This window comes from Thrips palmi, unplaced genomic scaffold (assembly GCF_012932325.1).
Source record: "Thrips palmi isolate BJ-2018 unplaced genomic scaffold, TpBJ-2018v1 HiC_scaffold_8, whole genome shotgun sequence".
Lineage (NCBI taxonomy): Eukaryota > Metazoa > Arthropoda > Insecta > Thysanoptera > Thripidae > Thrips > Thrips palmi.
In genome coordinates this window covers 10,334,298-10,355,996 of record NW_023144635.1, presented here as the reverse complement: position 1 = coordinate 10,355,996, position 21,699 = coordinate 10,334,298, and the positions used below count along the sequence as shown (strand labels likewise).

General features: G+C 62.2%; 1 protein-coding gene across 1 annotated transcript in view; it reads right to left on the bottom strand.

Moving 5' to 3' along the window:
* Nucleotides 1-15,175, bottom strand: part of LOC117653986 (angiopoietin-2) — a 114,381-nt gene extending 99,206 nt beyond the window's left edge. The window contains exon 1 of the mRNA XM_034400085.1: nt 15,136-15,175. The gene's annotated coding sequence lies outside the window, so the exon portion shown is untranslated. The remainder of the gene's footprint in view (nt 1-15,135) is intronic.
* Nucleotides 15,176-21,699: the final 6,524 nt, after the last annotated feature.

Below are 21,699 nucleotides of genomic sequence, written 5' to 3'. Positions count from 1 at the left end.
GAAAGTTTTGGCCGCCTTTCGTCGTCGTCCAGCCCGGCAGGTAGGCCGCCGCGCCAACACTGCGCGCACCGGAGCGGCGCGGGTTGCCAACTCGCCGTCGGCCGGGCGCTCCGCTCGGCGCGCTTACGCAACCCGCCGCTAGATTCACCTGTCCGGCCGAGCGGCGCCGAGCGGCACCTCTAGCGGAGCCGCTATTGGCACTCGAGGGGCATAATGGGCCCGTGCGGCCCAGCCGAGCCCAGCCGCGCCGGCCCTGTCGCCGCGGGCGTGGCCGCCCGGTGCAGCAACAGCCTGCCACTGCTGCCGGAGAGCGGGCGGCGGCGGGGCAGTGTTATTCGCAGGGCGGAAAATAAAATTGAGGAGAATTTGGAATGACCTCTATTCGCACGTTTCCGCGCTGTGGCTGCGTGCTGCCTGGCTCTGGTTTGATTCCCGCCCGAAGCAGCGCTAGCTGCACTGCAAGCCGCGACGTGCAAATACCGTCGTCCTGCAGATACTGACGCCCTGCAAACATCGTTGTCCTAAATACTGGCGCCTTGTCAATAATGCCGTCCGTTGCGTTGCCCCGCGAATACTTTCGCCCCACGAATATCCTCGCCCTGCGAATAACAGGCCGCTCCTTTCACTCCGCTAGGGTAATGAAGCCTGGGGTCCACGGAATTATAAAATTTGCTTGGCAGCGTCACGGCGCGGCGGTGCGTGGCGCGGCGGACGGAAAAGAGGACTAGTTGGCACGGCCGATAATAAGCCGCTAATATTTCCTGGAATTTTCTCCGCCACGCGGCCGGTCGGTCGGGCGTGGTTCTTGCTGGGGCCACGCGTGCGTGGTGCGCGACCCGCGCGACGGTCTTGTTAGAGACGCTGTTGAAAATATTGTCTCTGATTATAATTCAGTATTTTTGCTCACCCACTGCCCATGTCATTATTTTCAGTCAGGAAACTAGTCCACAAAATAGTCCAGGAAAAACGAAGTATGTCAAAAACTTGCAATTATTGTTAAAGCTGCAGTGTGGTGGCCCCGTTTTTTTGTGAGGCAAAAAGGAAAAAGGAGCGACGCTGCTTGGCTGTTTTGATGCCGCTTCCAGGAGGGCGAGGCCTTTCGCCGCCTTTAACTCGACGGGGACGCGCCGAGCAGCAGTAGGCTGGCTCCGAGAGTCGTCTTCGTCGCTCTGTCTCTCTCGCACTCATGGGGCGTTCGGTACAGGTGCGAGGGGAGAGACAGCGCGATAAAAAGGGACTCTCGGAATCAGTCTGCAGGAGGCAGGATGGAGGATGAGGCGCGACGTTCCCGCTGGTGGCTGCCTGCCTGCCTGCCTGCCTGCCTGCCTGCCCGCTTGCCTGCCTGCCTGCCTGCCTGCCTGCCTGCCTGCCTGCCTGCCCGCTTGCCTGCCTGCCTGCCTGCCTGCCTGCCTGCCTGCCTGCCCGCTTGCCTGCCTGCCTGCCTGCCTGCCTGCCTGCCTGCCTGCCTGGATGGCGCGGCCTCAGATCCTTTTATTAACTAGCCCACCACTTGCCGACATGGCGACACCGATAAAAAGCGTTTTACGGTGAGATCGAGGCTGGGATCGGGCCGAGTGAGACGTCGCGTCTAGCGCGTACAGTAGTTGGACACAAAACGGCCGTTACTCACGGCGGCTAACTGCCGATGGGGAGCGGTGCCGGGCGTGAGAAAGACAGAGACACACGGACCGACAAACGGAAATAAAAAAGGATACGCTACCCCTACCCCAGCGACAAATAACGCACGGCCAGCAGGACGACGTCGCGCAGGCAAAATGAGAACACACACACACACACACACACACACACCTTGGACCTTGCGATTTCCATAGCGCGATAGACATCGTGTATCGGGACCAATTTCACACAGTGGTCGCTACCGCCCACCGGCCGCACCACACACCGCACACACCGCACGCCGTGAAGCAGCGGCAGCAGCGGCGTCACAACCAGAGCGCTTTTGAATTGCTCACGACCTTTCCGACGGCCTGTGTGTGTGCGTCTGTGTGTGTGAGTCTGCCAATGAGGGCCACCGAGAGAGGGAAGGAGAGAGACAGAGAAAAGAAGGATCGGGAGAAACAGGCGAGGGGAAAGGGGGGGGGCGTACCGCGCCGACACACCATCAAGGTCGCCGTCCGTATCAACTTCTAATACCGTGATTGTTACAGGTGAGGCAGTGCCACGCCGCGGCCACGCCCCACCTGCTGGAGCACGACAGGTTGCCGCCCCGCCCCGCCCCGCCCCGCCCCGCCCCGCCCGCCCGCCCCGCCCCGCCCCGCCCCGCCCCCCGCCCCGCCCCGCCCCGCCCCGCCCCGGCGCGCCTGCTCGCCGCGGGGGTTGAGTAGTGCGGCATCAAGGTGCACAACGGCGGCCGTCCTCGCCGCGCGAAGCGGAGCCGGCAGCGCGTCGTGGGCGAACGGCGAACCTGAACTAACATCGCCGACACCGGGGGCACGTCCGAGTCCGCGTTCGGCAGGGCCGGGCAGGGCCGACGGGTCCAGGTTGGTCCGGTCGTCGCGCGATTCCACTGCGTGGACTCTGTCTCTCTCGCACTCATGGAGTGTGCCGGAGGAGTGCGAGAGAGACGGAGCGAGGAGTGCAGGCGGCGGAATGGCTCGCCTCGCCAGGTCCGCGTGGACACCCGCCGCGCCGCGCCGGCGAGGCGGCGAGGCGGCGGGGCCCCACGGCGGCGGGCAGCACCAAGGGGCTTGGTCCAAGCGGCCCCGAGCGAGCCGCCCAAGGCCAGAGAGTGTCTGGACTCTGGAGGGGTAGGGCCGCCGGGGGCAAGCCCGAATGACCTGGAACGGAGCAGCGGTGCAGCGGTGCAGCGCCGGGGCCGCGTCAGCAGAACGAACGCCACCGGCGAACGCCGCCCCGCCCCGCCCCGCCCCGCCCCGCCCCGCCCCGCCCCGCCCCGCCCCGCCCTGACTTGGCACTCGAGTCCGCCTCATGATTTCGGTGCCGGCCGCGCCGTTTTCACGCGCCGTTTCAGGTTAGCGAACCTTGGCGCCGCGGGGCTCGGCGTCGCCGTCGTCGCCGCCCTGCCTCCCTCGCACTTTCTTCCCAGCGCCGGAAGAAAACTCACATCCACGAGCCGGACCAAGGACGGAAAATGAAATGGTCAGGTCGGTATTTTGGCGCCGCGAAAAAAGGGGGAAAGGCACTAGCAGGCCTGCCGGGCGGGACGAAAGGGGCGTGTCGCGATAGGTGCTAGGTAAGGCACGGCGGGGGACCTCCCCCCCCTCCCCCTTACGGGGCATTGTCGGACCATTGTTTGCGGAATGAGCGCAATTGTAATGGCTGCAGCAGCGAGCGCTGGCCGTGCCTTGGCCGTGCCTTGGCCGAGCCGAGCCCCACACGGAGCAGCCTGGCGGTGCCGGCGGTGCTGGCGGTGACTCAGGAATATGCCATCGGGTCGTTCGGGCCGTTCGGTTTGGGGCTCGGCCGCACAGTGGGCCAGAAGCCGGTGGAGGCGGCCAAAACTCTAGACGCGTTTTGAGCTCCAGAGTCGCTAAATGGGACTCGAACCGAACGTGTGACCCCACCAATGGATTCCTCGTTCGGAGAGCAATCCATTGGTGGGGTCACACGTTCGGTTCGAGTCCCATTTAGCGACTCTGGAGCTCAAAACGCGTCTAGAGTTTTGGCCGCCTCCACCGGCTTCTGGCCCACTGTGGGCCGGCCGGCTCGGGGCGCGGGGTCGGAAAGTGGTGTAGCGCCGAATAGCAAACGAGTTCCGCCTTGTCACCCGGCCAAGCGCATGCAGTGCACCAGTGCAGGCCGTGCAGGCCGCCGCGCCGCTGCACTGCCCCAAACCGCGCCGATAATGAGTCCCACACTGCACTGCACTGTTAACAAATTTAATTAAATTTTCATTATTCTGCAGGGAAGCTATAATTATTGCAATGTAGTTTAAGTTAAAACTGCACTGCCACAAATCACGCTGATAAATGATTCGTCCCTCTCGTTCCCACTTGAGTATCGGGCCGTTGAACCTAGATAATGGACATTGTATTCCATCCAAGGGAAATAAACTAAAATGTGTACACTAAACTTCATAAATTTTTATAATTCTGGATTTTTGACATCTTGACAACTGTTTGACAGGTCAACTCTCCCAAACGAAATGTGGTTAAAGCCTTCCGTGACAGAGTTGTTGAGGGAGGGCTTCAACCACTCCTAGGTTGGACGCAGTAGCCACCAAAAGGTAGCAATGCTAATGTTGTTTTTCTTCTTTTTTTCAGGCCGACTGTGCGTGGATTCGCCTAGCTGTCAGGACAGCCATCATTCTCTCCATCCCTTTTGCCCTGACGGAGCGTCCCGTTGCGTTGGCGGTTCGGTTGGCGTGTTCCAGGTGATAAACTAGGTCCCAAAGTCAGCTCGTTTCCAGTGGCGGGGCGGGGCGGGGCGGGGCGGGGGGGGGGGCGGGGTGGGGCGGCCGCACCTACTTATTTGAGATGCTTATCGCTGTGCGGTCGGCACGGCACGGCACGGCACGGCGTGGCGTGGTCGCGGTGACGGGACTTGCCCGGGCCATTCCGTCCCGTTTGGTTGCGTTGCGTCGCCTTTCGAGCCTCGCTTCGTTTTGAACGCGTCGCCCTTCGTGATTGGCTGGCACGCGCCGCGAGGGTGGTGGATCCAGAGACAACTGCGAGGGGGAGGGGGCACTTTTTACCCACTTCTTGGGGATAAAAGACTTTTTGTCTATAAATGTATACACTTCTGGCGACTATCTAGGGGTCAAGGGGGCGTCAATCGACCCCCCCCCCAATCCTCTCTGGATCCGCACCTGCGGGTGGCGGCGCGGCGGAGGGCGCGCTGCTGAGTCACGGAGCCGCGGCGGTGACGACGCCGCCGACACGCGTGCCGTGTCATCGTGTCGCCGTGCCATCCATCCCTTCGTGTCGCCTGCGTTTATGAATGTGAAAGCGACGCCGCGAACGTGTCGCGTCCTCGTCGCGCCGACGGCACGCCTCGGTCTCGGTCGGATTAAATTCGCAGATTAGAGAGAGAGAGAGAGAGAGAGAGAGAGAGAGAGAGAGAGAGAGAGAGAGAGAGAGAGAGAGAGAGAGAGAGAGCGAAAAGGAGTCACTGCCCCTGTAAGTAGCCTTCCGCGGCCTTCCGCCCGCCGGCGTTCGAACACCTCGCCGCGCCGCAACTTCCTCGCGGAGGTGGAGCAGCAGGGCCCCGCGGACGCCGGCGAGGTGTTCCTGGTTGCGTGCCGCCGACGCCGTCGACGCCGTGGGTGCCGGGCGCCGGCGAGAGCGGCCGCACCGCCGGCGTCTTGTCGTTCCCCGCCCTCAAGTAGTGCAGGACGACGACGACGGCGGGCAACCCACGCCGCCCCGCCGCGCCACGCCCCGCACGGACACGAACCGGTCACACACCAATGACCGATTCCAGTCCACGTGGCGAAACGTCCACCACCGCCGCGGAGGTGAACGCTCGCTGCTGCAACAACCAGTGCAGTCGCCTGCAGAACTAGTGCAGCACGGTGCACTGCGCAGTGCATGGCGACGGCGGACGGCCCGGCCGGCAAGACGGTTCCGCAACCACCGAACGGGATTCCCCGATTGTACCGAAATCAACAGCGCTCGGATTGAAAAGCGTTGATTCCTTTTAGAGCCCCTTGTTCGGCGTCCGGAGTCCGGAGGGCGCTCATCAGCGACCCGCACTGCAGCGCGTGCCCGGCGATTGAGATCGCCTCCGATTTCAGGACGGTCTTCGGGGCGGGGCGGGGCGGGGCGGGGCGGGGCGGGGCGGGGCGGGGCGGGGCGGGCGTCTGCCGGTGACGACCCGATAGCCATCGCGAGGGGCCAGGCCCTCGGCCCGGCCGGCCCGACGCGTCAGGTGTGTGTGGGGAAACGCAGCGCGGTGCCGCGCGGTACGGCGGCAGCGGCGGCAATGTCGAAAGGCAACGGCCAAGGCGCTGCTGGCCGTGGTCTAGCCCTTAATGGTAATGGTAATGGCCGGGCGCCGCGGTAGGCAACACGTCGACCTGCACGCTCGGCAGCGCGGCGGGCTGCCTACCCGGCCCTCGTCAGGCGCCTCTGTCTGCCTGTCCGTCCGTCGCTGTGTTTACGCCCGGCTGCTGGATAAATCAGACGCCTTATGGGACATTTTGATCGGCCGGCGTCCCGGGGCTGTAAAGTTGGGCGATCGGCGCAAACAACGCGACGGCACGGCACGACACAGCACGGTACGGCACGGCACGCCCACGGCAAGCCCGTTTGCGGAGGAAGATTTCGCGGGAAAACACCGTCCATTCAAAATTGGGTCAGGAGGGCTGGTGCGTGTTTGGGCCGTTTGTGGCTCGCCGGTACGGGTACGACGGGAACGTCCGAGGCACGCCAGCGCCACGCCCGCCGAAGCATTCCCATTCTTTTATCGGCGGCGGCTCGGCAGCGGCAGCCACGGGACGACCAGAAAAATAAACGAACCTCACGCGCGTTTTACGTGCAACATTCAATTGCGGCAGTTAAACTTGTTTTATTCACTGGGTGACATTGGAACAACGTTTAGTGATGGCGGTGTTTTTCGTGTTTCTTTTCGTTTGGGTGCGGGCGTGGCGAAGAGACGCCGACGTCGACCTCCTGCCTGCTGCCTGCCTGCTCGTAGGGATGATTCCGAACGGTGCCGCCGTGCTCGTCGCTCTGTCTCTCTCGCACCCTTACGGAGCGCCCCGTGAGTGCGAGAGAGACAGAGCGAAGAGCGGCGCTGCCGGTGGCGACGAGGCTGGCGAATTAACTCGTGCCTTGTTAATGCGCCGCCCGTCCATTAAAAACATGCAGGCGTCGCGAGGGACGTGCCGGCCGGCCAGACTCACTGCGAGAGTCTCTTTCGTCGCTCTGTCTCTCTCGCACTCATGGGGCGTCCCCTATCGGTGCGAGAGAGACAGAGCGACGAAACTGACTCCCGGAGTGAGTCTGCTGCCGGCCGGGCCCGACCTGGCCGCACGACGTGAGGTCAACAGTGTGGCGGACCAGCGCAAGCGAAACAACAACAAAACAAAAATACAAAAAGCACGTCAAGATATTTTTTTTTTTTGCAGTCTCCCTGATTGCCCTGCTCCGCACCGCTCCGCACGGCCCGTGTAGATGAGCAGGCCGCACCGCAATGTGTCGTTACTCGCACGCCGTTAACGCAGCGGCCCTTGATTCATATTGCTTTACGACGAGTGAGACACGCGTGCGTGGTAATGCCGCGACACGCCGACACACACGCACACTCACACCCACTCACACACACGCACACACTTAGGCACGCCGTCACGACAGAATGTAGAACACGCGTGGCGGTACGGTCAGGCACGCGGCGACACACGCGGCGACACACGCGGCGACACACGCGGCGACACACGCGGCGACACACGCGGCGACACACGCGGCGACACACGCGGCGACACACGCGGCGACACACGCGGCGACACACGCGGCGACACACGCGGCGACACACGCGGCGACACACGCGGCGACACACGCGGCGACACACGCGGCGACACACGCGGCGACACGCGCGGCGACACGGTAAGGCACGGCGGCCGGCCGGCCGGGCTATACAGCCGCTATACGGTACGGCCTGGGCCACGCCATTATATAACACCGCCTCTCATTTGGAAGAGTTTCGCAACGCAAAAAGAGCGAGAAACCAAACTGGATCAACGCATGTGGACTTAGGGACCTCCCCCCTCTCCTTCTCCTCGGTCCTTTGCCCCCTTCCCCTTCCCCTCCCCCCGCTGCCGGCCAAACCGGCCACCGCCACCGGCTGCCTGTATGGCCAGCCCGCTGCCGTAGGCTGTATGGGATGCGACTCCTGCCTGACCCCCGCCGCCTCTGCTGCCGCTGCGACTCCAGGACTCCAGGACTCCAGGACCGGCTGGAGGCGCAGTGATGCACCTTGCCGTCGACCTCGCCACGGCCAGCCCAGCTGATACGCCTGCACCGCTTCGCCGCACCCAAAAATACCGTTGTTTTGGCTATCAACACTTTGTTCGATCGGCTTAAATTCAAAAGCTGCAATCGACACGACTAGAGGCTGGTAACCACGATCGAACATTTGTGCGAGGATAACTAAGCAGATGGTCGCGCCTATCGAACAAAGCAACCCCAAGGTCTGTTCTTTTAGTGCGCGCGGTGATGTCATCTGGCCCTTTGTCACTACTCTGTAAGTTACCTGCCACCGACTCCCGCCCTCCTCATCATCGCGGTCGTCATCGCTGCCCTTGGTCCTCCGCCCTTCGGAGTTGGGATGTCGCAGCCACGCCACTGGCAGACCGTTTAGCTGTGCGAGTCCCGTCCTTGTCCCTTCGCCCTTGCAGCGTCGCAACAAACGGCAGGGAGGCTAAAAACTAATGCGCCCGCCGGCTTAGCGCTTTATCCCCCGAATCTGCAGCGGCTCGGCTCGGCCGGCGACCTCTCTGCCGGGGATAATTTCCAGGCTTGACACATTTTTATTTATTGTTTTTGCGAGCCGAGCCGCCGAGCCGCGCGCAAGATGGCTCGCCAGAGATAGCTCGCGCGCGCGACAACCCCCGTTTCGCAGGACCGGGACCGCTGCAGTGACAGATAGCGAAAATCGGACCGCGCCGGCCGGGGAAGGGGGCGGGGGGCTCAACCTTCAACTGGAGCGGCGACCGCCGCCACCGCAGCGGCGGCTGGAATCCAGGCGGCACAAGTAGCGGTTAGTAATTTGCGGCGCGTCTGGCGCTGCCTGGCCTACGCGATGAATCACGTGACAAGTGTAATAGGTGATACTCTGCGCGGGAAAAAAGGCAGCAGCCGCAATTACATCATGAACGGCGTGGCGGCGGACGGACGGACGGGCGCAAAGCGCGTAGCGGCCCAGGAAAAAGTGTAACGCATGGCGTTGTGCGCAAGGTGCGCGCCGCGCATGCGCACTGCCGCTGGAGATAACCGCCGAATCGAATTCAAGGAAGGCATCTCGCGGTTCCAGAAGCGGAGCGCCGCGCCGCACGCGCCGCCGGACGCACGCAAGCTCGCCGAGGAGGTCCTGCCCGCCGCCCTGTTTACCGTCCTGCCGCCGGCTGGCTTAGCCACACACAGTGGATGCTACCTTTACACTTGAAACCACACATAGACTGGTACAAGACACTCTAAGGTGTCAGCTAGTCGCACATAAGTATCGACCTATTTGTGCGGAAGTATGCTGTGTACAAATTTGTCCATCCATAAATGAGGCACAGTGGAGACCCACCAAGCCTCGGTGGGCTCAGCTGAGACGGCGGCGCAGCGCAGTGTGCCAAACTTTGTGGCAGCTCTTTGGGCGTCGAACCCTGCATTCAAGTCTCCAAGAGTAGTAAGGATCCCTCATTGTAGCGTTTCCCTTCCCGACCTCCCAATTCTGATATGCCAACAGAGCGTCACTTAGATAGTGCTAACACTGTGTGTTAGAGCATGTTAAAAGGGTGGAGGGTCACTGACGTTCGGGTAAAGGCCCACCCAAGGAAAGGAGGCGTTCACGGTCATGGGGACTGGGGCTGGGGTGAGGGTAAGATGCTGGAATGGGGGGGGGGGTTGTTACTACTTGTAAGGTCAACTCTTACTGGAATTGGATCACAACGCGCGACACCACCGACCACCACGACACACACACACCACCACGACACTCACCGCACAGAGTGAGGCTGGGCGAGCCGGCGTCACGCTGCACCGCGCCCCGCCGTTCCTCGTCATGCAATCCGAGGCGATTGGCATGGCGCTGCTTGGTGCTGCTTGGCGCTGCTTGGCGCTGCTTGGCTCGGCTCGCGAGCTTTCACGGAATCATAGTAGGAAACGGCCGGGCCGCCGGCCGTCTTTCCTTTTAAAACTCACTCTTTTTTTTTTGCGTCGCCGGCCCTTCTCTCCGCCAAACCCTTCCGAGCAAGAGAGTGGCGCGTGATCGGGTCCGGCCTTTCAGCGGACCCATGCCGAGAGTCGTCGCTCTGTCTCTCTCGCACCCGTACGGACGCCCGTCGAGTGCGAGAGAGACAGAGCGACGACTCTCGGAATCGGTCTGGCGGCAGAAAAGTGCCTGGATTGGTGGGCCGCGGGTCGTGCTTCTTGGACGTGCCTGCCTCTGCAGCGAGGAGCGCCAACGCCCAGCCCTCAAGCTGGGGTAAGACTAGCGGCGTTTACGACTTGACTTTATTCCATTCAGCCTCCAGGTTTAAGGTTTAAGGTTGGACGCTCAACGAACGGCTCTGACAAGCATGAGCCTCTCACTGTTACTTGAGGAACGGCAAAAACGTCACTCTTAGTGCATCGGTATTTCACCTTGCAAACCAAACAAAAATTAAGCAAAAAAAGGAGAGAAAAAAACTCTTGTTTTACCGTACCGTCATAATACCCCCTAATTTACATACATTTTAATAAACCCTGCGGAGAAATGCGACGGACCTCCCCGGAGCCACATGCACCGCGCACGCCGAGGCGCTGGGGGTCCTTTTTTCACTTTGCAAGGAGGACAATAAATCATTTAAGACGGGAGACAGGACAGGTGAGCCTGCCCCCGTCACCCCTCCCCCTCCTTTCGTTTTCATCCCGACCTAGAGTGGGGCACCGGGTTGTTGCGGCAGGTCTGTCCTGCCCTGCCTGCCTGCCTGCCTGCCTGCCTGCCTGCCTGCCTGCCTGCCTGCCCGCCCGCCTGCCTGCCTGCCCGCCCGCCTGCCTGCCTGCCTGCCCGCCTGCCTGCCTGCCTGCCTGCCTGCCTGCCTGCCTGCCTGCCTGCCCGCCCGCCAGTGCAGCCGATCTATTTAATTTCCCGTCGCTTCGATTTAAACTGGCTTTTGAGCAACGCGCGCCACAACGCGAGAATGCGGCGGCGGGCGTGACGAGCCGAGCAGCAGACCGATTCCGAGAGTCGTCGCTCCGTCTCTCTCGCACTCGCGGGGCGGCCCGTATGGGTGCGAGAGAGACGGAGCGACGAGAACGACTCAGTCTGCCGCGGGCCCGGCGCGGAGGCGTGCGGGCCGGCGAGGTCTGCGCGGCTTGGCGCGGCACTGCACTGCAAGTCCGCTCCGCAGTGGTCCGCAGTGGTCGCTGACCCGGTTGGCGTTCCGTTCGATGCGGTTGAAGTCGAAGCGAGCAGGCCGCGCCGCGGACGACGGTGACGCCCCGCCCAGCGAGTAGAACGCGTAGAACGCACCCCACCGAGCGCCCCGGTCGAAAAAGCGCCCGCTGCCTGACCACAGCGGCTCCGTTCCCACAGCCGGGGCGGACCGAGCCCACACCAGCAGCTGATCGAAAACAACAACACAATCGTTTACATCTGCCACTCCGGCCGAGTGCGACGAAACCGCTGGCCTGGCGATCCACCACCGCGCCGGCGCGGCCACGTTACACATTCCTGTCTGGACCATGGAACATGCCGGGCTGCCGCACTGCTGCCACGCTCCCAGAAAGGGAGCTTTTTTCCTCCTTCTGGCCGCGCGCCCGGGTGGGGCCCCGCGGCGGTGGTGTTTGCGGCCACAGCCGCGCTGGGCCGCGCTGCGGGGCCTGGAAAGTTCACGGGGCTGCCGCCCGCCCCGCCCCGCCCCCCCCGCCCCGCCCCGCCCCGCCCCGCCCCGCCACGCCCCGCCCCGCCTCGCCGCGCCCGCCCCGCCCCGCGGCGGACGTCACCGTGTTGTGACGGCAGGCTGACCGCCGCCACCGCGGCGGGGCGGGGCGGGCGGGGCGGGGCGGGGCGGCTGTCATCCCAGTGCCCATACTTGCACTGACTCCGAGTGCGAGAGAGACAGACGTGGTTGTCGACCGCTGTGCAAGCGCACCGCCGCGCACCGCGCACAGTGGGCTACCCCGCAGCGCCGCGGCCTGGCGGCCAGGCCGGGCCGGCCCGTCTGCAGACAGGCCCCCGGGGCTGCTGGGGCCGTCCCGGGCCGCCCCGTCCAGACACCTGTCCCCATCTCCATCTGGAGCCGCGCGCCGCTATCACCGTATCGCCTCTATGGATCCATTCCGCGCCATGACTCACCTAAGGACGCGGAAAAAATCTCTTGGCCTCTTCCGCTCGGTTCCGCTAGGGGTGTAAACGGCGTGCCGCGGAGATAGGCAGAGCCGTTGCCCTCCGAGGGCGTGCCCGGGCCTCTCTTAGGGAGGAGGTGTCTATAAAGATTCTGATACGCCGAGCGGCTTCATCGCGGCGAGGTTGCGAAGCCTGGTCGCTGAACACCAGCCCACAGTGAGCCAGAAGACCGGTAGGCGCAAAACTCCAGACGCGTTTTGAGCTCCAGAGTCGCTAAATGTGACTCGAACCGAATGTGTGACCCCACCAATGGATTGCTCTCAGAATGAGGAATCCATTGGTGGGGTCAAACGTTCGATTCGAGTCACATTTAGCAACTCTGGAGCTCAAAAAGCGCCTAGAGTTTTGGCTGCCTCCGCCGGTCTTCTGGCCCACAGGGCCACTTCTAAATACAGCAGGCAATCTCGGCATTCAGAGCAAGTCCAACGACTGACGCAAAGTGAATGTTCTCCTCGTGGCAAACTGGGCGTGGCGCCGTAGTCGGGCCGCCTCCGCCGCTCTGTTCCCTTCGGTCAAATAATGGGAACGAAAGTAAAGTAATTGTGTGAGGAAGGTCAGGTCGGTCGTGTTTCAGCTCGGCCGGGCTGTGCCGGGCTGTGCCAGGCTCGGCCAGCGATCAGTTATCAAGTCGTATAAATGTTAATGATTCGCCGTTGCCTAGGAACGCCGGCATGAATATAGAGTGATCATTGCGAAGGGTCGTTCGGGAGCGGCGAAATTGCGAAGGGCCTGCATAGAATTACCGGCCTCAATCTCTTTCCTCTTAGACGGGCTTGCCGGCGGACCGCGTACGTCGGCAGCACGCTGGGAAGGCAGCAGACTGTTTCCGTTCTCGTCGCTCCGTCTCTCTCTTTACGGCACGCCGCGCGAGCGCGAGAGAGACAGCGACGACGCGAACGACTCTCGGAATCAGCAGTCTGCACCGCAGGGCGGCGCGCCTTCTGCTGGAGGCACGGTAGCCGCTTATTTTGCACCGGCCTGCAAGGAACGGATATGGGAACGCACGGCGGCCGTTTCTCAGCCGGGTTGTTCCTGCCGGTGCACGCGTGTTGACTCTGCCCGCTGTTCAAGGACCGCCGCGCCGCACTGTGCTGCTGCTGCTGCTCTCGGCCAACAAGTGCCTCGGGGCGGCCGAGGGGCGGCGGGGCGCGGCAGCCACCCACCGAGCGACGGAAAACGTGTGTGGGTGGCCGTGAAGGCGCCTTGCGTTGCGTCGCCGCGCGCCCGTTGCACGCGGCTAGTACGCTTTTAAATGCATCTAGGCCGGCGCGGCGGCACTCGGCTCGGCTCGCCTTTCCAATCAAAGAATCGAAACGTTTCGAATCGTCTTATCTTCCCCCGCGCGTGAGGTATGTGTGTACGAGTGCGCGCGGGGCTTCGGGCGCGGGGCGCGGCTCGGGAACCCTCATGGCCACGCAGGCAGGGCCTGGAGCAAGGCCTCCGGAGCCCGCGGCGGCAGTCGGGAGGCGTCACGCCTATGCCGGTCGCACGGTCACGCGGTTACACCCACTGGCAAAACGTGACATTACGCTGAGGCGTACTCACTGTAACGCCTTGCTGTGCGCTTCACGCACTTCTTGAAGCGAACAACAGGACATGCGCTCTATTCCTTCTATTTAAATGCATGGGGGAATCGCCTTGAAGTGTAGTTGCATGCTTCAAGAAGGGCGTGAGGTTTCCGAGCGGAGTTCGATGCTTAAATGCTTAGGTTAGGTAAGGTTAGATGCTTAGTTTAGGTAGGTTAAATGCTTAGGTTAGAAGCTTAAAGGAAGCGTAGGGCTACGCTTTGCTTTTACCAGTGCGCAGAAATCCCGAGTGGAAACAACGACGAAATGTCTTAGGGGAACAACAATTTTACAGTCCAGAAATTAAACATCTGGCAGGCTGCCATTCAACAGGCACCATTCAAACATGTCCCCACAACTGCATCATCGTTTTGTGCTGACGCAAACTTCTTGGCAGTGCAGCCGCGTTCACTATAGAAACCTCCCTGGGTGTTCGCGGTTCGTCCCGCGACTCCCCTTGAGAGGGGTTTTAATGGGACAGGCGGCGTTGCATTTTCGCCGCGGCGATGATGGTGGCGGCCGATGCCACACACTGCGATCGCCATTTCTTTCTGCTTCGTCGTTAATTAATTGGCGCGTGTCGCGGTGTGGTCAGCGCACCGCCGAAAAAAGGAAGGAGTCAGTGGACGCCGCGCCGCGCGCATCCCTGACATTTGGAGACGCGCCGCTCCGAAACGAACCGCCTCCGTCCTTGTTGCGGAGTCACGCGTCCGGAACCGCCGCGCCGGCCGGACCCCCGCGGACTCACTCCGGACCGGACATCGCGGGCCTCTCTCTCTCTCCTCTCTCTCTCTCTCTCTCTCTCTCTCTCTCTCTCTCTCTCTCTCTCTCTCTCTCCGTCGCACTCGCGGGGCGCCCCGCACAGGTGCGAGAGAGACAGAAAGAGCGGAACAACAAGCGTGCTGTGCTGCACGGCCAAGGCCTCGACTTCGCCGCCTCTGTCGAATTAGCGCGGCCCGCTCAGCCAATCACAACGCCCCGTCCAGTGTCGCGGCCGAGCGCTGCCGGTAAGGACTGCGGCAAAGTGCCCCCCCCCCTTTTTTTCTCGGCCCTGCAAAGCCCGCGCGCCGCACGCCTCGAGGGCCTTAGCAGGACTAACGAAGCATGTGAGACCGTCAAGGGCTGCTCTGGGTGTGTGAGTGTGTTTGTGTGGGTGGGCGTCTGGCTTGTGTGTGTGTGTGTGTGTGTGTGTGTGCTGCCTTCTCATTACGCCTTGCATAAGAGACTGCCGAGACCCCGGTGACGGTAGGGCATGGGCACGGTGGCTGCGTATGCGGGTCAGTGCCTCAGCCTTACCTATCCTCCACGGTCGAGCCGAACCGGGCCGGTCCTGGTCCCGGCCGGCGGCGCTAGTACGCGCGGCCCTTGGAACATGCGGCGGGGCGGCGTGTTGGTGAGCTGGATTCGGTGTGCGTGTGTCGGTGTGTGGGTGTGTGCAAGCGCGTAGTGGCCATTTACGTCGCGGCTTTTGTTTATGGAAAACGTGGGCCCTAACAGCGACACGCGGCCTCGGCCGGGCTGCGGCTGGGCGCCGTGCGGCTCCACTGCCTACCTGCTTCTGGCGCTGGAGGACCTGCCGGTGAAGTTGCCGCGGGGCACGGCGGTGGCGTTGGGCGCGACCTGGACGGCGGGCGCGGGCGCGGACGCGGCGGCCGCCACGGTGGGGTGGTGGCGCGCGCCGTACGCCGCCGCGCTGCTGCGCGCCGCGCCGCTGCCCCTGGGCAGGCGCACTCCGGACGGCGGCGCGCCGGCCGACGCCTCGGACACGACGAGCACCGCCACGGCCAGCACGGCCAGCGCGAGCGCCGTGCCGCCGCCGGTCACACCGGCACGCATCGTCATTCTCACGCACTCACACACTGGCACGCAGCACGCACACACAGACAGGCACTGTAATCCACTGGGCACTGTAAGCACGCGGCGCGCGGCGCGCACGGGACACTCGCGCGAGGACTCGCGGACGCGCGTCTCGGGTTCGACTCCCCTCGCCGGTCGGGACTTGGACTTTCACTGCAGTGTCTGGATGGCGGAGCACCGCTGGCGGGGACCGCACTGCCTTGGCACTGCCTTGCGCTTCAGGCTGCTGGCGACTGGCCGGGCCCCTCCAAGCCCGCGCGCCCAGGCCTCTCCGGGCCCCTCCAGGCCCGCCCGCCGTCCGCCCGCCCCACCGCGGGGGCCACCCAGCCCCACCAGGCTGGAGCGCGGCGCGTGGCGGGGCGGGGCGGGGCGGGGCGGGGCGGGGCGGGGCGGGGCGGGGCGGGGCGGGCGGGCGGGGCGCGGTGCAGGCCGCTGCAGGTGCGCGGGTGCGGCCGGGGGGTGCGGTGCGCCATTCACCGTGGGTTGCAGCCGCTGAATGCAGCACTCATGCACCGCGCACTGCGTGTCACACTCACTCACACACGCGCCCGCTCAAACACACTGATCGCTGGTCTAATTTCGCCCCCTTGCCTCGCCGGTGTCCCTGGTGCAGTTGCAGCAGCTGGTGTGCTGGGGCTGCATTCGAAATGGCCTCACGCAGTTTCTGCTTCAGGTTTCTGTTGCGTGCGCATACCTTCGTCGCTCTGTCTCTCTTGCACTCATGTGTGGAGCCCCATGAGTGCGACAGAGACAGAGCGACGACACGACTCTTCCGAATCACTCGGCCGTACGCGGTGCCGGCGATGCCCATGTTGGCGGCCTGGCGGCCCAGCCCCGGCCGGTCCGGGGCATCACGTGCCCGGAGGTGCAGGCCGTTTCCTTGTCACAGCATCACGGCTTCCGGAGAAATGGCGGCAGTGAGTGCCAACTTGACAAAAACTTTGGCTGCCCGCGTCTCTTAAACGTCGACTGTCCGGGAAGTTACGCATAAAGGTAACGGACTTCTACAATGAGGTGGAAAGCCTGTAACCGACCCGTAACGGCCACCGTCAAAAACATAAAAGATTGAATATGTTTTCGTAAAGTTGGCACTGGGGCGCACATTACATGTTATTTCTGCATCTCGCAAACGGCTAAAGATAGAAAAGTTTCGCATAAGGATGAGCCTATCTTAAATTTAAATTTAGATTGGGTTGTACCTCTTGGAGTGACGAGAGACAGTATTAACGTTAATGGCCCAAAGTGTGATGTTTGAGCGTCCTGGTTGGTACTCGCTGGTCGGCCGGCAGGCGCCTTGAGGGCTCCAGGGCGCGCCTCCTTGGCACTCACGCAGTCCCGCAGGCAGCGGACTCATTCCGAGAGTCGTTGTCGTCGCTCTGTCTCTCTCGCACTCGCAGGGCGCCCCGTGGGTGCGAGAGAGACGGAGCGACTCTCGGAGCGAGTCTCTGCGGCGAGGGAGTCCGGGAGGAGGCCCTGATGAGCGCGATTGGCGTCCGCGGCGGCGCTTCGCGTTGCTGATTCCATGGCCGCCGCCAGGTATTGCTTTATTTAAACACAAAGGAAGGCCGCGTTGGTCTCGCTCCACGCACGACCTGCCGCCGTCGTGATTCGACATTAATTGCCAACACCTTTGAATTAATGCATGGGGATGCCCTGCCGCCGCGGAGACCTCAACGCGGGTGCCGTGCAGAGCGACGCGGTGGCAGCACACTGATTCCTTTGAGAGTCGTTTTCGTCGCTCTGTCTCTCTCGCACTCATGTGCGTTCCCTGAGGGTGCGAGACAGAGCGACGAGGACGACTCTCGGAATCAGTCTGCAGAGTAGCAGCACGCGGACGGAGACGTTTATGTCGGCCCACTTTTTTCGGGGCAGCAGACTGTCACTGGTCCGGCTAGCCCGACGATCCTCGTTGGTGGTCCGTGAGCCGCATATGCAAAGCATGCAAAACATGCAAGGCCTGCTGCTTGCCATTCGGCGCACCCTGCTCCCGGCCGCCACCACCGAGGCCGCCGCCGAGGCCGGCCGCGCCACCCCTTGCCGACGCAACGCCGCACCCCGCCGCACCCCGCCCCCGCCCCGCCCCGCCCCGCCCCGCCCCGCCCCGCCCCGCCACGCCCGCCCCGCTGTTACGCGGCTGCAGCGGTTTACTGCCCGATTGTTATACGGCGGTGCGAGTCCCCGGAACCATTGCTGTCATGCGCGTCCACGCGCTACGAGACGGACGGCGGGCGGACGGACAGACAGACAGACAGACAGACAGACAGACGCCGTGAGCGCGTTTTCTCAGAAATGGGCTTCCGGCCCGTTTGGCGGCGCATGCGCTCGGCGGTGCGATAATGTTCTGGACACGCGGCGCGAGCTGCCAGTGGCGGATCCAGGGGCGGCGTTTGAGGGGGCAAGTAGCACTTCACTGCCAACTTACAGAGGAGGAGTATGTTTTTTTTTGCCTACCTTTCAGGCGGCTATCGAGGTGCCAAAGGGGTGTCCTCTTGCCCCCCAGTGGATCCGCACCTGGCCCTCCCCCACACCGTTACGTTAACCCGGGGCTCCCGAGTAGCCGAGCAGGGTAACTCACCGAGCGAGCGCGGCTGTGAAGAAGAAACTTCCAAAGTACTTCTCGGAGACGAGCAACACCGCCGCCGCTTTCCGACGAAAAAAAGACGAGGACGTGGGAGTTTGAGAAAGCGGAATCTAGTGGTGGACTCGCGGGCGGTTTCGCGCCATTTCACACACAGTGTGGTTCGTCATTAGTGAGCCGTGTGTTCGAACACCGACTCTTGTCATTCAATGCCAGGGGGAGAAAAAGAGAGACAAGTGCGGACGGGAAAAAAGCGGAAGGAATAAGACGAAGACAGGAGTCGCGCGTTAGTTCAAACAGCGGTACCGACCGGCTGGTCGACTGGCCACGCTGAAGATGGACAGCTCCGCCACCAGCGAGTAGACTGATTCCGAGAGACGTTTTCGTCGCTCTGTTCCTCTCGCACTCACGAAGCGTCCCGTAAGAGTGCGCGAGAGAGACAGAGCGACGAAAACGACTCTCGGAATCAGTCAGCAGACCGAACGACAGCACGGCTATCGCGAGGCGTCAACGGGAACCGAGACCAACAGCGAAAGTGAAGTAGAGAGGGGGGATCTTCTTTTCCATAAAGGGGAAGCTGCCCGAGAAGCGAAGCCTTGTCTCCAACAGGAACCCCCCGGGCAACCCTTCAGGTGAGGAGTGAGGTTAGGACGCGCGCCGCCGTGCGAGCCGACCCAGCCGGCCCGGCCAGCCCAGTCGGGGAGGATTGTTTACATTTTCCGAGTTTTGGCGCGAAGGCGCGCGAAGGCGAGCGCGGCCGTCAAAGCGGGCTGTGCTCGGGCATTGTTTTTCCCATGCAGGCGGTACCGCACCGCCGCGTACCGCCATGCCAGAGGCAGCCAGAGGCAAGCCGAGGCTGCCGGGGCGCCCCTTCGCCCTCAAGGACCGCGCCGTGCCACCGTACATCACGCTCGCAATGCAGTGTGTGGTTTTGCCCCGCCTCGCCGCGCCCTCCCACGGGTCAAGGCGAAAAGTGCGTGCGAGTATGTGTGTGTGCGTGAGTGTATGACTGCGTCGCTATATGTGTGCACACCTCATGCACGTGTGTGTGTGCGCGCGCGTGTGTGTATGTGTGTGTGTGTGTGTGCGTGGGGATCGCAGTGAGTGACAGCACACTCGGATGAAAGTGAAAGGGCGCTGGGATATCAGACGACGGCCATCCGGCCGGACTGCTCGCGCCGCGTGGAATCGAACGGGACCGATGGATCGCAATAACAAAAAACCGAACGAAAACAAACAAAAACAAGACGGGAAACGAAGGAACTAGCGGCGGTCAAATGGGCCGCGGCGCCGCGGCACGCCGTCAAATAGACGCTCACGATTTGCCATCGTCGCCACGAAAGGACAGTCAGGGGGGATGGGAGGCCCCTCCAGCTGTGGCTGACCGCTCCACAAGTGACATAACGTCTCTTTTTCTCGGGCCCGTCTGTGTGCGACTGCCGTCTGTCTGTCTGTCCGTCCGTCCGGACGGCCCTATCGTATCGCGGCCGGGACGACGGACGGACGACGGACGGACGACGCCAGGTTGGGCGCATGGCAATAATGTTGCGCATGGCTCGTGACGGACGTAGGGATAGGCGGGGCCGCGACTCGCTCGGGCACAACGGACAACAACAAACAACAAGAACAAAATCCAAACCGCTGTGGCCCTAGGCTGCGCTGCCTGCTCCAAGCTTGAAATTGATAAACGGATTTATGATAATCAGCTCCCTCGCGAGCTTCGAGGTGTGGATGGTTGCGTTCCACGGCCGCGGCCTGCCTGGCGGGAGGGTCAGGTTAGGCGTAGAATAATTTCACACCGACGTTTTAATAAAGCAGCGGAGGCACTTCCTAAAAGGAAAGCCACAACACTGTTCGAAGTGATCAGCTTTGATTCAGGCTGGGGTCACCTCTGCCGCGCTGCCCTGAACCCGACTGTCGCCGTCGCCTACCAGCCTCTATATATCTCTCTGCCGGTTGGTCGCCTGGTTCCCTGACAACACTGGCCGCGTCGTCGCCTAGACCTCGCCTCGGGTCATTTTTCGGAGCGCGATCGGCAAGGACAGCCGGCAAACGCCTTCGGTATTTTTCATGACTCTTGTTTGCATTCCTTTTCTCGGCTAGGATCAGATTACCCAGGGTGTAGCCACCAAAGTCCGCACACGATCCAACACTTTGGTTCGGCACCGAGCGCGGTGGGGGCGCACAGTCGCAAGCACAGTCGGGCACGGTCCCACGCCACTGCACATATCGTGTTCTCTAAAAGCGAAGTGAGACCAAAACGCCTCCAAGAAAACAGGAAAGGAAAACAAACGCGTCGGTCGTTTCTCGCGAGGTTCTCACGATTCGCATTATTGCTCGGCATGGCAAAGACAAGAAGCGCAAAACGAGAAAAAGAAGAAAAGAAAGGATATACAGATCCGCAGCAAATCCCGGTGCTATAAACGCCGTGAGCTCGGCCAGTCCATTTTCCTCGAGGAACTGGCAACTCCCGGCGGCCCCAAACTTGTCGACTAATGACATTGAAATGAGTTCCGAATGTGGCGGACACACGTGAAGCAAAGGTGAGGTAGGTGCGCCCCACCCCGCCCCGCCCCGCCGCGGCAGCGAGCCAGGAATAGCGGCATGGGGCGAGACTCATTTGCATTTGCTTTCGTTTTCGTTTGAATGGACGCGAAACGGCCGACGAGACGTAAACCCGTGAACGCGGCTAACGGATTATTACGCGCTGCTTTGGCCGCGGCGCGTCAGTCTCAGAGACAAAGCGGAAACTGCGCTGTCGTTGAAGCGGTGCACCTTGGAGTAGTGCGACCTGCCCCAACCTATTCGCAGGACACACTACACAACGCGCACAAAGGCATGGCCAAGAACGTGTACTTACTAATGCATACTTTGGCAAGTGCACACTTACAAAGAACTGCCAGAGCCCTTAAAAGCTGAAGGACTCTAGCAACTAGCATATGTTCCCGTAATCTCAGCATGCACTGAGGTAGGTGTGTACTTGCTAAAGTATGCACTTGTAAGTGTGTACTTGCCTAAGTACGTAAGTGTGTACTGCAGATATGTATTTGTAAGTCTGTACTTAGTGAACAGTTAGTGAACACTCTGCGTTGGGCCGGGCTGGACCGGGCTGGTCCAAGTTCCAAGTCGCCCATGGGCGGAGCACGCCTTTCGGGGCACGCCACAAATTCGGCGCCTTATAGTGCCGGGGATTTTGGCGTGCACCTCCGCCTACACTGCCGCCGGGAGCGTTTTGGCCATGGCCGCCGTTTATCCTTGAAAACGGTTTTGCCTGCCCACCGCCGTTCTGCCGACCGCGTTGCGCTGGCGAGGCCTGTATCCGTTCGCGCGCGGGTGCCATGAATACACTAGAATTGGGAAAGCAGAGCTCCGACGAGCGCGAGCCTCTCGCTGCACCCTGACCCTGACCAGGGCAAGGCGCCCAGTAGTGCGAATTCGCCCCGGCCGGTTAACGCGCGGTAACTGACCTTTCAATCCGGTCCAAAAAGTGGGAAAGTGGTTCCGATTACTACATTTCTTGTTACAGTAAACGGTGCTGGTCAAGAGGTGAGAGAGACCACCACTCTCCGCTGATGTGGCCGCCACGCGTTTCGTCACACCCCCCGGGCCCCGCGCGCGTGGCTCCAGAGGGGCTCCGGAGAAGGGGCCCCAAAGGGGGCTCGCGTGGCCACCATCTAATTT